The 15,848-nt window shown below is 38.6% G+C and overlaps 1 protein-coding gene across 2 annotated transcripts in view; it reads left to right on the forward strand.

Annotated features, from left to right (window-relative positions):
• The first annotated feature begins 2,754 nt into the window (after positions 1-2,754).
• LOC131690554 (titin homolog) overlaps positions 2,755-15,848 on the forward strand; it is a 163,426-nt gene continuing 150,332 nt past the window's right edge. For both annotated transcript variants that reach the window (XM_058976460.1, XM_058976476.1), the window contains exon 1: positions 2,755-3,401. The gene's annotated coding sequence lies outside the window, so the exon portion shown is untranslated. The remainder of the gene's footprint in view (positions 3,402-15,848) is intronic.

Consider the following 15,848-nt stretch of genomic DNA (forward strand, 5'->3'; position numbering starts at 1 on the left):
GTTTTATGTTTTATGTTTTATGTTTTATGTTTTATGTTTTATGTTTTATGTTTTATGTTTTATGTTTTATGTTTTATGTTTTATGTTTTATGTTTTATGTTTTATGTTTTATGTTTTATGTTTTATGTTTTATGTTTTATGTTTTATGTTTTATGTTTTATGTTTTATGTTTTATGTTTTATGTTTTATGTTTTATGTTTTATGTTTTATGTTTTATGTTTTATGTTTTATGTTTTATGTTTTATGTTTTATGTTTTATGTTTTATGTTTTATGTTTTATGTTTTATGTTTTATGTTTTATGTTTTATGTTTTATGTTTTATGTTTTATGTTTTATGTTTTATGTTTTATGTTTTATGTTTTATGTTTTATGTTTTATGTTTTATGTTTTATGTTTTATGTTTTATGTTTTATGTTTTATGTTTTATGTTTTATGTTTTATGTTTTATGTTTTATGTTTTATGTTTTATGTTTTATGTTTTATGTTTTATGTTTTATGTTTTATGTTTTATGTTTTATGTTTTATGTTTTATGTTTTATGTTTTATGTTTTATGTTTTATGTTTTATGTTTTATGTTTTATGTTTTATGTTTTATGTTTTATGTTTTATGTTTTATGTTTTATGTTTTATGTTTTATGTTTTATGTTTTATGTTTTATGTTTTATGTTTTATGTTTTATGTTTTATGTTTTATGTTTTATGTTTTATGTTTTATGTTTTATGTTTTATGTTTTATGTTTTATGTTTTATGTTTTATGTTTTATGTTTTATGTTTTATGTATCTTATCTCGACTATCTTCAAATAAAATATGTTTCCATGAATCCATTCATTTCTGGTAGCTCACGCTCTCAACACGCAAACAAAATGTAAAATTCCACAAACATTTTTAATAACGAAACTCTCTGCAATTTCCCCTTCGGTTCACCGGAGTGAAGGATATGAATGAAACCACAAAACTGCCACCAGTGCACAGTGGTCGGAAACGCCAAAAACGTGAACTTAATTCACTAGAGGCCAATCCATCGAATATATTCACAGGGTGTCTTTGGAAGAATTGTTTGTATGAATATTCCCCACAATCTGATAATAATTGAAATTAGGCATGGCTTACTATGATCGAACTAAAAAAAAAACTTTTTATGCTGACAAGGTAGAAAGTTGGTGTCTTCGAAAAAGTTTTAGAAATGCTCACAGTAAAGAATTTAGTTGAAGAACTTGAGCTTGTAGGACTAAAGGTTATCGAGTTATAAGGCGTTTTCTATGGCAACCCCCTTAAATCTAGTTTTTTTAATATAACTTTTTTCATTGTAACTTTTCGTGCAAACTATGTTCAAGACAAATGTTGAGGTACCAAAACTACATAATATTGTAGAAGACTGTATGTAAAAATACTCATTCGTTTCAAGGTTATTGACGATTTTTACATTTTTTTACACCAATTTCAACTACGTATAAGAAAGAAAGGTGCAAACCAAAATGCACGAACAGGCACTTTTTTCACTGTCTAAACTATGCACAATGAAGCTAAGAAGGTTTGGTGCGTGGCACTCTAGAACCCTAAGAATAGGGTAAGATTACTTTATCATGTTTTTTGACTTTTTCCATACAAAAATCAGCAAAAAAAAATTTTTTTCTATTTTTTCCGTAAAATTTAGTAATTAATAGTATGACATCCTTTTGTAAGCATTAAATTCATTATGACATGTCTATTTGAGTATATATTAGTTTGGGATCTCCAATGATATTAAAAGCTTCACATTTTTGCTCCCACGTTTAAAAAATCTGAAATATTCAGGTATAAGTTAAAATAATACTTGTAATTGAATATCAAACCAAGAATTTAAAAAATTGGGGTAAAAAAATTAAAAAAAAAATTTTTTGCTGATTTTTGTATGGAAAAAGTAAAAAAACATGATAAAGTAAGCTTATCCTATTCATAGGGTTCTTGAGTGCCACGCACCAAACCTTCTTAGCTTCATTGTGCATAGTTTAAACAGTTAAAAAGTGCATATTCGTGCATTTTGATTTGCACCTTTCTTTCTTATACGTAGTTAAAGTTGGTGTAAAAAAATGAAAAAATGTTCAATAACTTTGAAACGAATGAGTATTTTTACATACAGTCTTCGACAATATTATGTAGTTTTGATACCTTGAACATAGTTTGCACGAAAAGTTACAATGAAAAAAGTTATAATTAAAAAACTAGATTTAAGGGGGTTGCCACAGAAAACGCCTTATAACTCGATAATCTTTAGTTCTACAAGCTCAAGTTCTTCAACAAAATTCTTTACTGTGAGTATTTCTACAACTTTGTCGAAGACACCAACTTTCTACCTCGTCAGTATAAAAAGTTAATTTTTTTAGTTCGATCATAGTAAGCCATGCCTAATTTCAATTAATATCAGATTGTGGGGAATATTCATACAAACAATTCTTCCAAAGACACCCTGTGAATATATTCGATGGTTTGGCCTCTAGTGAATTAAGTTCACGTTTTTGGCATTTCCGACCACTGTGCAGTGGGATGCCATAAGACTTTCCCCATTTTCCACCACCCCACACGGGACTTTCCTGTTGAGAGTGTTTCAATTTTCTCATAACTCTCTCTGTCACGCACGCACACACACCCCCACGCGGAGCAGATCGGGGAAAAACCCGAGAGCGAATCCCGACGCGACGAGCGCGGGCCAAGCCGGCCGGAAAAATCTCGGAAAAACAGCACTTCCTGTGCCAGATTAGAACGTCTCGCGGAAGCGGAAGCTGTGTTCGTGCGCGTTTCGTCATCCGAAGTGTGACATTTGTGTGTCGATTCCCGTGCTAAATTGCTAGGAAAATTCCCTTCGGGGGACCAAAAAGCAGACAGGTGAATTGGAAAAGTGGCTGCAAATGTGAACCCGGCCCATCCCCGTTCACCCGCGTGCATCAAAGTGCAAATTGATTGAGTTATGCAAATTGTCTGTGTTCGTCTCTCCTTGTTGCCACCCCCTGCTTCGAGGGTTTTTTTCTGCATTCCGAGTTCAAGTGAAGTGTTTCGATAAATTGTGTGTCTAGCACGAGCCCCCTCCTGGTTCCGACGTAGAAGCGTACATCACAATCAACAAATCACTTTCCAAATCCTTGGACCGACCGTTATCATCGTAAGTGTGCTGTACAAATTTAAGACTTGAGGGGACTCGTAGGGAAAGGTTCTCCATCCTCCCCAAAACGGTTTCGACTTCTAAGAGCAACTAACATCCGCCAGAATCGCCGTCGTCGTTGTCGTCGAAAAGGGGGAGCAATTCGCAGCAACGAAAAAAAAGAAGAACGGACCGGACGGACGAAATCGTAAACGTACAACATTGCAGTAATAGTAGAAAGACGGAGAAAAAAAACAAGATCTACGAGGAAGTGCAGAATCGTGGGTGAGTGTCAATGTCAGATTATTTACTCTAGGAATAACTGGACTACAATGGAGTCGAGAAAATATTTGATGTTTTCGCACATTCATCTCGGTGCTGATGAATGATGGGGAGGTTTGGGAGCTGAAGGGAGGGAAGCCGGTTAGGGGGCGGGACGGAAACAAGCAAAGAGATTACTACTTAACGGCATCCCTCGTGTCATAGCGGAATATTGCACAATTGCCCGCAATTACAGGGTTGGGGTTAGGATTTGGAGCACACTTGAGCGAAACGTTCTCGTAATTCTTGAATTCCCAAATCTTCACCGCTCCTTTTCAAGAACTTGCCAATTTTATCTACCATTTCACACGTTCTCGTAATTCTTGAATTATAGAAACCCTTTCAATCTCATTTCTCAGTTCTTTCTAATAGTCAAAATAAATTAAAAAAATTGAAAATGATAATTTGATCTACAAATGTTACAAAAGGCAAATTGCCGGCGGACAGACGGCATCCTGCTTTTACATACAACATATAAGAAAGTTCCAAAAGTTTACAAAAGCTTTACAAATCAGATTTTATCGCTTCCCAACTCCCTTAGAATTTTTTTTCAACTCTACACTAATAGAAGAAAGTCCCACCCAAAACCTGCGTACGACTCTGCCCCGTCAACCGGCGCTTCATCCCACATCTCACGGCGGCGGCGGTAGATACCGTGGCATAAAGCCGAATGTCGCTAACAATCCAATTCAACGCGCTCGCAACCACCACCGCCCACCAACTCGCGATTTCGCCCGTCCTCCTGCCTCCTCCAGGCAACGGCTGGTTGCTTTCGCTCTCGACGACACGACGACGACGACGACGAACGCCCTCGCCATGTAGCTAACTCGCTATTTTATTATTTGCTGGTTTTTCCACCAACCCCCCTCCATCCGGTGGAGGACATCCCCCGCTTCCGGTACCATTAAGCGCCATCGAAGCCCCAAGAGCAAGCGTTCGGCAGCATCTTTCTCGCGTGCCTGCTTGCTGCTACAGGATTTTGGGGGAGAAAATCCTCGTTGAACTCGCGCAGAATGTCAGAATGCCGGGTGGTTGGATCCTTTTCCGGTGCGCTTGCTTTCTCTCTCTCTCTGTGTGCCGTACCGATTTGGCTTCAGGTGGTATTTTGAGCCTGCCTTCGACAAGTTTCCCATCTCATCGCCTCTTGAAGCGGATTCGGACCAGGGTTCAAACCAGTGCAATGTGGTGGCGTTTTTGGGTTTGAACAGCCGGTGAAGTCAGATCAAAGTGATGTGTCTATATAGCCAGCTCCACGATGATAGAAAGCGTATTTCCGTCAGTTATGTCTGGTCCATTTTTGAACCAAATCTTGCTACTGGATCAACGTCCTTGAAGTTTGGACGGAATCTTTAGCAATTTTATATGGAAAAAACTGCTTGTTCATATTCTCACCACCAAGTAGTACTCTAGGTATCAGAACATCTCTTGTATTAAAATACTGAAAGATAATATTACAGCACACAACTTCGGTGAAGATTTTTAATCGCATAAGGATAGCATAAGCATAAGAGATCGCCCGTGGCTGCTACTTCGTTACTGATCAAAACCAATTGAGATTGTAAAATGTTCATAGGAACAACATGCTTGGGAATCATATGATCAGCCATATTGTACAATTTATATTGATCTCTGCGTGATGACCAATACCGACGCCGGCCACGTCCAAATGCAGAACGTCGGAAAGGAAGGAATGTTAGTCCGATACATGTCGCTGCTTGAGACTGAGGAATCCTCCGCATTTTCACATGTGTCACGGGAAGGGGTGCAAATAGCGTTATTATGTAATAATTGCTCTGGAGAGCTGGCTGCCGAGAATACGGAAATTTATCATTTGTTGGATTAATACCATTGACCAAATAAGCAACTTGAACTGTGGATAGCCGACTATGAGCAGCATTGCGTGTGTTTTAATAAATCGGTAACATTCTCTTTTCTATCACGCAACGAATTTTTCGTGGTTTCTATCGTGTCGGTGCTAATTTTACCTGGCGATTGTTGGAATAAAATACGGAATCTTATACAAGAGGTATTTATGTGCATCTAAATTTTTTTGTGCCAGTCCTTGTAGATAGTTCGAATTGCACATGTATAAAGGCGTCGTAGTAAGAGGAATTTTTATTAATATTAAACTGCAAAAATAATCTGAAAACAGGAACGAAAACTGAGTTACTACCGCGTGCGATGCCAAGTGAGAATTAAAGAAGCATAAAAATATGAGACAGATGACAGTACTAAAGGTCTGAGTGAAGACATTAGTCTTACAGAAAACAAACCAGCAAAAGGAAAAGAAACAAAAAATCTCGAATAGAAAGAAAAAAACAAGAGTGAAACCGAGCTGGGCCAGCAACTAAACACTATTGACCGTTTTCGCAACAGGGATATGAAGAAATTTCTTCGTGTTGATATGACTGAGGAAATTCGAAAACTGGCCTTCGATCCCTTTCGCGAATGCTCAATTCTCAACCCTCATACATGACTGAAGTCATCACTCCACTCAGACAAGACCATGCGTCCTCCCCACGCACACCTAATGCCCCATGGACAAATTCCCTAGTTGGTCAAACAAGCACCAAATAAACATAGAAATTAGTCTGCTCAGTCCAAAGCAATGTCAGCCCGATTGGCATCACCCGGCGGATACGTCATCCCTTACAATACCATCAAAAGAACGAACAATTGCATACGACAAGATATGTGCAACTTTAACCCTCCAAAAGGCAAGGAGTCTCAGAGGCCCGGCTAGTTACTGTTCTCTAGTTTCAATGAACTTGTAATTTGATATACAAATGATCGAGCGATTTTGGGTTTTCGATTCTCTCACTGATAAAACGACAAAGAAGAGGCTTTTGATTTCATTGAGTCTTAGGAGCGACGCTTCTTGAAGTCACAATTTTAGCTTGCCTTTTTGAGGGTTAAAATAATAAAATGAAGACTAGAGTAGAGTGGGGTCAAGTAGGTCAGTTTTCTTTGGTGAGCTCAAGCGATGGTATTTTTGCACTGATTTTGATTTAGCAAGCACTCGTTGGAAAGGTTATACATTTGGCAATATTTTGGTAGTAATGGTTTCATGCCTGGCTAAATATTTTTTAAGCTAAAGCCAGTAAGGCGAAGGTACTTTTTTCGATGTTTATGGGGGTACGATAGATATTCGAGGTTAAATTAATCAATGTACACGCCTAGAAATTCACCGGGTCAACTTTTATTTGAAGAGTATTAATTAATTCCGGCAGGAAAATGAGAAGTGGCAAATGATGTGAAAAATCATGAAACCGCGAAAAAAAAAATGTTGAAAAACAAGTTTTTTTTTGGAAGTTACGTCTTCGGTGTCCTCGTCGTCGCCAGAGTGTGGAATTGAAGCTGTTTATTCCGGTTCGCGTGGTTGCTTAGCTGTGAGAGGATCAGTAGTGACCTATAGTGCCGGCTGACCTATTGTGCCCCCAAGCATATGTTTCATATTGATGTCCGGTTTTTTTTCGAAACAAAAATATCAAAAAACAAACACAAAACTCGTGTTCAGCATGAATTAATTTTTACGTATACAGCTTATTCACAGCCAAAATGACAGTCGTTAACGATGTTCTCTACCGTGTATCTAATTCACACAAGATGAGCGACCTCTGCAATAACATAGCAAAGATATTGCCCTATACCTGTTGTACCCCCAAACCCCATACATATTTGACCCCATTCTACTCTACTACTAATTTGCTACAAAATAAGAGCATAAAAAAATAATTGCTTAACCAAAGTCACAAACCACCGCCTCCCTAAAAGCGTTACGTAATTTATTAATGGTCCCTTAGTACAGTCGACGTAGTTTGTCTAGTTCAGCAAACTGCGCTCGTTTTCTTCCGATAAGTACGATCGAGGATGGACCAGATATTTAAGCAACAATTTTATCAATAAGGGGACTGACTATCTACATGTGTATTCCAACAACGCGACCTCAAACGACAAGTGTCTCAACGGAGCGACTGCCTTCGTCTCGGTAAAACCTTGGCCTTCCGGTGCGTTCGAAACTCTTCACCAAACCTGGTAAGTAGTATGTTAAGCTGTACTATTCCAGATTATCGCCGATCCGCCTTCGGATTTGATCCCCACGAAGGGTCGTGTATAAGCACTCGATTGGACTAACTGCTTGCATAGATAACCGATCGATCACAATAGGCGACGAGTTCAGAAAGTGGCCTAGAGAGAGAGGACCCACCAGCATGGAGACATCCAAATATGCTAGTGTGATTGGAGACGTACGTGATGAAAAGGATGACGCAATTACGTTTGAAAGGAGTGGTGAGCTGCAGAGATCACCGGTTATGCCGCTGGAAGCCGCAGCAAGTACCAGAAGCAGTATGGAACAGAGTGTGTCGCAAGCAAACCTACGAGAGATGGGGCTACTGAATCGAGTGTTCAGCCCCAGATCAAGTAGCGACACAACCCAGAATGACTCACAACTTGGAAAGTCAAACTTGGCGGAGGTGAAAATCTACGAGTTCCTGAAGGACATGCACAATGTGAATACTAAGGTCAAGCAGCTAGTTACGAGCCTTAAATCTCCCGTAATAGCTGTTGATAGCGAGCAGAAAGTGCTCCTGAAGAGATCTGAATCAGCCAAAACTGAGGAGACAGGGAAGAGTCGCTGCAATACTTGCTCGGAGAAAATGAGAGAAACGCCGGGGGAGAAAGTGGACCCGAAAAAACAAAACAGCGAGCTAGAATCCATCACACACTAGAGATACGTTAAAAAGGACGGTAACTAACCCATATTGGGAAGCTAGCAGGTGAAGCTGAAAAAGCGGCGGTTGAAAGAAGAAAAGCCGAAGGAACAGGAGAAGTAAGAAAAACTCCAGCCTTCTTGAGAGAGACACAAGAGCGATACACTGGTCATCGAAGCGAACGAGTAGACATCGTAGGCGACTCTTCTAAGGAGAGCGAGAGAACACCCGGATCTGGAGAAGTTGGAGAACGTTGTTCAAACAAGGCACGCTCAGAAAGGCGATATAATCTTCGAGCGTCCACACCCTTCCATTCAACCACGTCTTAAAACGGAGTCTTTACGCTCGCTTTGCTACTCAAGATAGGTCGAGCTCTTTCCGTAAATAGCTTCACCTATCGCAAGCTCGTTGTTAAATCCTAGGGCAACGAAGCGAACATGATAGCTCTGACACAAGAAACCGTGATCGAGTGCAAGGGTCTGTACAGGCGATGATTCGGATTACGAAGTCGTATGGAGTCACTCAAACGGCGGCGATTCGACAACCGGCGGAGATCGGTAAGATAAAAATTGGTTCGTCGGTGTGCTCGCTGAGAGTTGTTCCGGGAGTTACCAAGCTGATGGGGGCGAGGAACTACAAGGGCCATGACAAGATCTTCATCTATCTTCTATATACAGGGTGTTTGGTTCATGGTTAAGAACCTCTCGAGGGATGATTGACTGTCATATTTGGAGAAAACTAACTCAAAAAATATACTTTGTATTTCAAATGTTTTGGATCCATTGGATAGGTGAGAAAATTTTCCATTGAAAAATGTCCTCAAATGTTTCAGCTAATGAGGTTAAGTAACCTTTTCACAGTAATTTATTTAAAATTTAACAATTTTGATCGATTTTTAGTTCATTTCACGAAAATCTTAATAGTTAACATCAGCATTCTAATAATTCAAATTTTTAGTCTTGAAGAGTTGCATAGTTTTTTCCTTGACATGATACACTTATCTTTTCTTGTTTTCATGTGTTTGAGTTATTGAACTTGGATATTTTAATCTCATATTCACTTTTACTAGCTCTTATTGAAAAAGTATGGCACTTATTATACCTATTATTATTTTCATTCGAAAGCCAAGAAAATTTTGCATATAAAAAGGTATAAATACCTTTCAGTTAAGTGAATTTAGTATTCTTTTAGGCGTTAATTAGTTTAAAGTTAGTGTTATTATTAACAAAATAGTAAATAAGAAACATCACCATTATTATCATGGAATTAATGCATCTCAGCAAGTTCCACAATTCTTTCTTTGGTTCCATTCAATTATCTCTTTTAGTTTCGAAGCAAAATCATGTTTATCACCTCGCTTCATATGCAAAAACAACGATTTCGAATTCATTATATTTGTGATGAAGTCATGCTGTGTTAATTATTAAATTGCAGCGAAATGAAAAGCGATAGGGAAAAGGGTCAAAAAACAAGTTGTAGAGAATATTAAGGGCACCAAATGAACAATAGTGATGATAAATTTAGTTGATTAATAATTAGAATAATTAGAAAACTGTCCAAAAACGCTTATTTTGAGTTATTTTACTAGTAAAAAGTCATTTAGTACACTTAACTAAAAGATATCTGTACATACATCGAAAGTAAATTTTCTCAACTTTCCAATGAAGCCCTGGTAATAACGATATAATGAGATGTCTACAAAAGTCTGAGCCACGCGCGCGCTAAGCAGATAGAGACTAACTTGAAATCGAACATGGTGACCAGCACTAAAAGCTCATCGGGTTGAATCGAAGCTTTTAGACTTTTGTTGTGATCAGGGTCTGATTTGATGATGGAGTTGTGTTGACTTTGCTCGACAATAGAGTTAAGTTCGGTTATTGCTGCGATAGTGGTAATAACGGAGTTAGCTCGTTGAGTATGGGGCTTGATGACTCCTTCTGATAACTACTAGATATCGGGTTCAATTCCTGATCAATCAAGGATGTTCTCGGATAGGAGTATCCCTTGATTGCCTTGGGTTAATGGTAGGAAACTTTCAATAAAGGGGTCTGATGTGGATGATATAACTCGACCGGACTCTGCACTGCCACTAGGCTGGTCACTGCTCACCTTAGCAGGTGGTAGTACCGATGTCTTGGTCAGGCGGGAGGAGTCTTACAGAGAATTATCGGAAATGGAAGCTATTGGGTTCAATTCCCGATTCTATCAAGTATCTTCCCGGAATGGAAATTTTCTTGATGGACCCTGGTTGTTGGCGGAATATTCGAAATGTATCTGGTTACGTTTTATTTGAAGGAAAGCTATGTCTGCAAATTGAACCAGTCCGTATCTTTTTGTTAACTGGTTTTGTTATGGATCAAAATATTAATTATCTTTTAGATAAATCGTTCAGCTCACACCTTTGTGGGGGTATGAGGTGGGACCATCATCATCATCATCATATAAAGCATATTTGTAGATTAAAGTCTTTTAATCACTTGCAGGTCGATTACAGGAAAAATTTAGAAGTGAAATTACAAGGAAACGAGAAGAGATAGGAATATCATGTTGAAGAACAAATTATAAATCGTCCTCAAACCCATCTTTTGGATAATAGATATTGCTATAATCATAATTCATTATTTTGAGAAAATTAACAAAAACCTCATTAAAAACACCAACTTTGAACTACTTTACAACTAAAAGGTAATTAAAACTAATTAACTGAAGGATATGAGAACAGCATTGAATAGAAAATTCTCTCACCTTTCCAATGGATCCAAAAGATTTGAAATACGAGGTATACTTTTCGAGTTAGAGGTATTTTAAGATAAATAAGTTTTTTACACAAAAAGTTCAATAACTCTGTAACGGTTGAGATTTGATGGTATGTGTAGAACGATTTTTTTTCTCCAAATATGACAGTCAATCACCCTTCGAGAGATTCTTAATCATGGACCAAACACCCTGTATATCATTGGAAGCTGATAAAACCAATCAATTTAGGCTGTCTTCGACTACCTTTCCCGTGCAATTGGACTATTGGAAATATTTCAGAAGGTTTGTATTCAGCACCGAAAGGTAAAAATTGGACAGTACTGTGAGAGAAGCATCAATTTTGAACGAAACAGGTTTATTGTTCGTTTTTCTGGACCCCAACAGTTTTAAGGAAAATGTTTCGAAATCCTATAAGCGCTGGACAAAAATTGGGCAAGAAAGCGTCTATAGACGCTTGAACAATCCCGAAAAACACTGTGCTGTGAAATCAACCAGCCCAAAAAAGTTCCCTTACTATGATTGAAGCACACTCGTCTTAGAGCTTTAGGGAGGGAAACAGTTACTGAAATTGAAAATGGAGGTAAATCGCGTTGAAGAAACATACGTACAGCTACACCATGTGAGAAACTGTGTTTTTATAACGTTTAGATGTTTAGCCCAGACAGAAAACCTCATTGCGAAGAATAACAGGTAACATGACTTCAAATATGACAACGTTAAAACAAAGATCCCTGCATGTATGGAAGACGATCAAATAGAAGCACGCCTACACCTAGCACCGCGCATTAGATAAGAACTCCTCAAAAGATTCAGAGCGAATTACGGAGCATTCTCAATGGTGTGCGGGTGGTGAAAATGGGTCTTAGCTACGCTAACCCCTTCCGTCTGACTTTTGAAGCCAAAGGGCATTAACTATACGCGAATAACGCTGTGCCACTCCTCCGGTCAGATTTCTACGTACCAGTTTTGTAACCAGATAATAGCACGGAAAGCCATGCACCGCAGCCGCTAAGAAAAATCAACCCAATACAATCAATACGAATGAATAGTGTTTTGCGTATCCGGTTACTTTCTTTTGAAAGAGAAGTGTTGTTTTCAGATTTAACCAGTCCGATAGTTTATTTACTGGTTATGTCATATGTCAAAATATTAATTATTTTCTAGATAAAATAATTTTAGGGGGTATCAGGTGGAACCAACATTATCATCATCATCATCATCATCAAAACACAAACAAATGATCAACAAATAACTGGTGCCCTTCGCATTTCGAAACTAACGGCCTTTACCAACAACGAAATAGCAACTGCAGCTAGCATCTCCAAACGAACATCCAGCACCACTAGTAAGCATGTAAAAGCCGATGAAGACAGATTTATAACAGCGACCCGTAAACAATATGTAACACAAATGAGAAGTTTCGACCGTGAACCACATGAAATCAGTACTGATGACAACAGGGACGTGAACGTTAACACGAGAGAAGGCAGATGGGCTGACACCTAAGTTTCGGCAGAGAACACAGATAATGTATCACTGTTGAAAAAAGTTGCGCCAAGAAGGCCCGCCGGACAAGCCGTAACTTTGTGTTATAGTTTATTTTTACATATTGTAAAACCATGCAAGACCAATGGCTCATTTATGCCAACGCATTGAGGCTTGTCAATTGAACTAAACATAAAATAACAATGTCATAAATTTACCATGGTGATACTATAAAAGAATTATGAAATGAAAATTAAATAAACAATTATAAAAGCTATAAAAATACCATAAATTCTTTTAAGAATACTATAAAGTACATAAAAACTCTACAAAAGTATCAAAAAAGACCGTAAAAGTTCAATACAATTAAAGTATTATGCAAATACAAGAAAAGTTCCTTATAAGTACTATAAAAATACTATATAAACATCAATAAAATACTTTAAAATACCATTGGAGGAAATTGAGTGGAACGTCCAGGTTATGGAATCCGCTCTGTGAGGTTTTTGCTTCAATGAATCTTTTTTTTTTAATTTATGGAAGTACCGGTTCCTGAGATACCGAACCATACCGCGTTAGTCACGCGTGAAATACTACCATGATTACCAAATTAATATCAAATCTCCGTGGCCACATTGATCACAACGTGCGGTTCCGGAATGTCGAAAAAAATGGCCAAATCTCGGAAAAACACATTTTTGGGGGTTGTCGGAACAGATTTTCACTAATTTAGTCTGTACTAAAAAATGTGATATTTTCATACAATACCGTTGAATTTCACACTGTATACTCCATAGCTTGTTTATGTAAGACACTTAACTTCTTTTAAAATAGCTATTATTTTAGATAAGGGCAATAATGGCTGACAAAAACAAGTAAGCACTGACAGTTATTAGTATTATTCGTATAGCTTAAGTTATTGGAACTAGTCTGATTAAATTCCGCTGAAGTTGCAGTTAAAGGTGAAAAATAAAATTTTGAAATATGGGTCATTGCACGCGAAGTGACCAAGGCACGTATTATCTACCTTCACGGATTTGAACTAAGTTTGGAGGAATTGTTCATCAAGGGCCAATATATAAAAATCCAAATTTTTGTGTCAATCGAACGACCCCTCGGACCATGGGGGAACACCCCTCGTTTTGACAAATTGCTAAAACCCTTGATTTTCTTTTGATCATATCTCCTGTTCTATTTACTCTAGAATCACACTGAAAGATGGTTTTTGAAGAAAATTGTTCAAGGAGTCTAGAAAAAAAACATTAATTTTTGCCGGCAGTACTGCTAACTATGCGTTTTTTTCAGTTAAATATCAAAAGTTAATTCTTCTCTCAACACATATATTTTAATTTTGACAATTCTAATGCCATCGTGTTCCTCAGACATTTTTACATAAAAACACTTATAATCTCAATATAATTTGAGAGCATCCTGAGATACTCTGTTTTGAAGCAAAAAATCGCTCGAAGAACAACTACACTCCTTTCTACATCAGCAGTTCCTTCTAGCTTCACTAACACACCTTCTCGTTAGTTATCGCATCATCCTCCGACGCCGGGTAAAGAAAACACCCGTTAGCATAATCATCATTAACAGCAACAACAACAACAGCATTTCCCTAGCACAAGTAAGATGCTGCCGGTTTTCCCAGTTCGACACTTGTTCGCCTCTATCCACCCTCTGCATTATTGAGAAGGATATCACACCGTGTGCTGCCTGTTTCTTCATCCCCTTTACCCCATACCCTTCCTGACCCCTTCGCACACCTCGACGAACGTCACCATCCTACCAAAGCAGCCCGGCAGAGAAATTGAAGGACTGACTTCCCATACTGCTCCTACTCCCCTTCCCCCCGCCCACTCCAACGACAGAGAGAGAGAGAGAGAGAGAGAGAGAGAGAGAGAGAGAGAGAGAGAGAGAGAGAGAGAGAGAGAGAGAGAGAGAGTCCAACAAGCTCCTCTACGATGAGTGCTCGAGGAAAACCGAGCCTCTTTAATAAATGATATGTTGTTACCAATATTTGCTATTCCATAAAGAGGCACATGCCGGGTTGATTGTTATGAGTCAGTACAATCGTGGGATCGAAAACGGTTTCGGTTCCTGGGGCGGGGATGGGAAGAGGAAACCTTGAACGTACGAACCGGGGTACTCAAAGCATGTCTTGTTCGTTTTTTTTGTTGTTGTTGAGGGAAGGGGTGGGAATGACACAATTAACAAAGGAGGCGATGGCGACGGTTGTTTCCTTACAAATTAGGTACCCGTTACAGTTTGTACAATATTTACCATATACTTGTAGCAGATTTGGCAGTCGTTCAATTTAATATAACGCCAGGGGTCGTCGGTACGGATGGGGAAGGGGGGAACAGAGAATGGGGTGTCGGACAGGACGCAATTGCAATTGCCGCAATATGACACCTCGGTTGGTTTTGCTATTGGGCGTGGAAAGCTGCCAAAAAAGGTGTCTGCCGGTTGTTCGGGTAAAGTTCGCAACATTTCCCGGTTCTGTCCGGGGGTATTGTTTTTCTTGCCCAAAAATGGATTTTCGATGCAACTGGCAATACTTGCGTGTTGGCTGAGTTTTTCGGCTGTTTACGTTGTGTGCGCTTAAATGGCGTGCGTGAATATTGATGAAAAGTGGTGCGTGGCGATGGAGGAGGGTGAGGTGAAGCTAATGTACACTGGAGTGTTGTATCGGGTGCCAACGTGGAGAGATGTTTTCTCGGGGCCAATTATTTATGCTGTTTGCTTAATGGCGACTATTTGTTCGGCGGTGTCAGATTAAGCTCATTTTAATAATGTTATTAAATACGAGTTTGTCACTCGCGGACAGGGTGACGGGGAAATGAGCGATAATTTTACGCGGTTTGATAAATGGTCAATTTGGCGTCTTTTTTTACTGGTTTCAACGGGGGTAGAAAGACAGCGAAGACGGATCGAAAGTAAAATGTTGAATAATGTTACATAATGGTATGCATAATTTATCATCCAATTATATCTTTATCAGATATTACATCCTTTGGTTTAAATTGAGATACCCGTACTTGTTCTCGGAAATGAAATTTTTAAGGAGGCCTAACAATAAATTAAGTTGGTCATATTGCTTCGTGAGGGGAGAATTTCTGCAAATTTGCGCGAGGGCACAATGCATAAAACCTTATTAAGTAAGGGATTTGCACTTCGACTTCGTCTCATCAGGGTCTGGCAGTGACTTGACCACATAAATAGACATCAAATGCAAAATACCTATGCTCACAAGCCTTCAACTGATCCCGGATGATATCTATCTGAGCGGCCAAGTCGATTTCCAGATACTGATGAGACGAAGTCGAAACGCAAATCCTCGATTTACTGAAGTTGTACGTATTGTGAACTTCGTACACGAAACGATGTTAATCCATTTTTCAATTTCATTAGTAGTTTAGCAAAAGCAGTATACTTTTTGGGTTCATATTGAAGT

The sequence above is a fragment of the Topomyia yanbarensis genome, chromosome 1, assembly GCF_030247195.1.
Source record: "Topomyia yanbarensis strain Yona2022 chromosome 1, ASM3024719v1, whole genome shotgun sequence".
In the NCBI taxonomy this organism is placed as follows: Eukaryota; Metazoa; Arthropoda; class Insecta; order Diptera; family Culicidae; genus Topomyia; species Topomyia yanbarensis.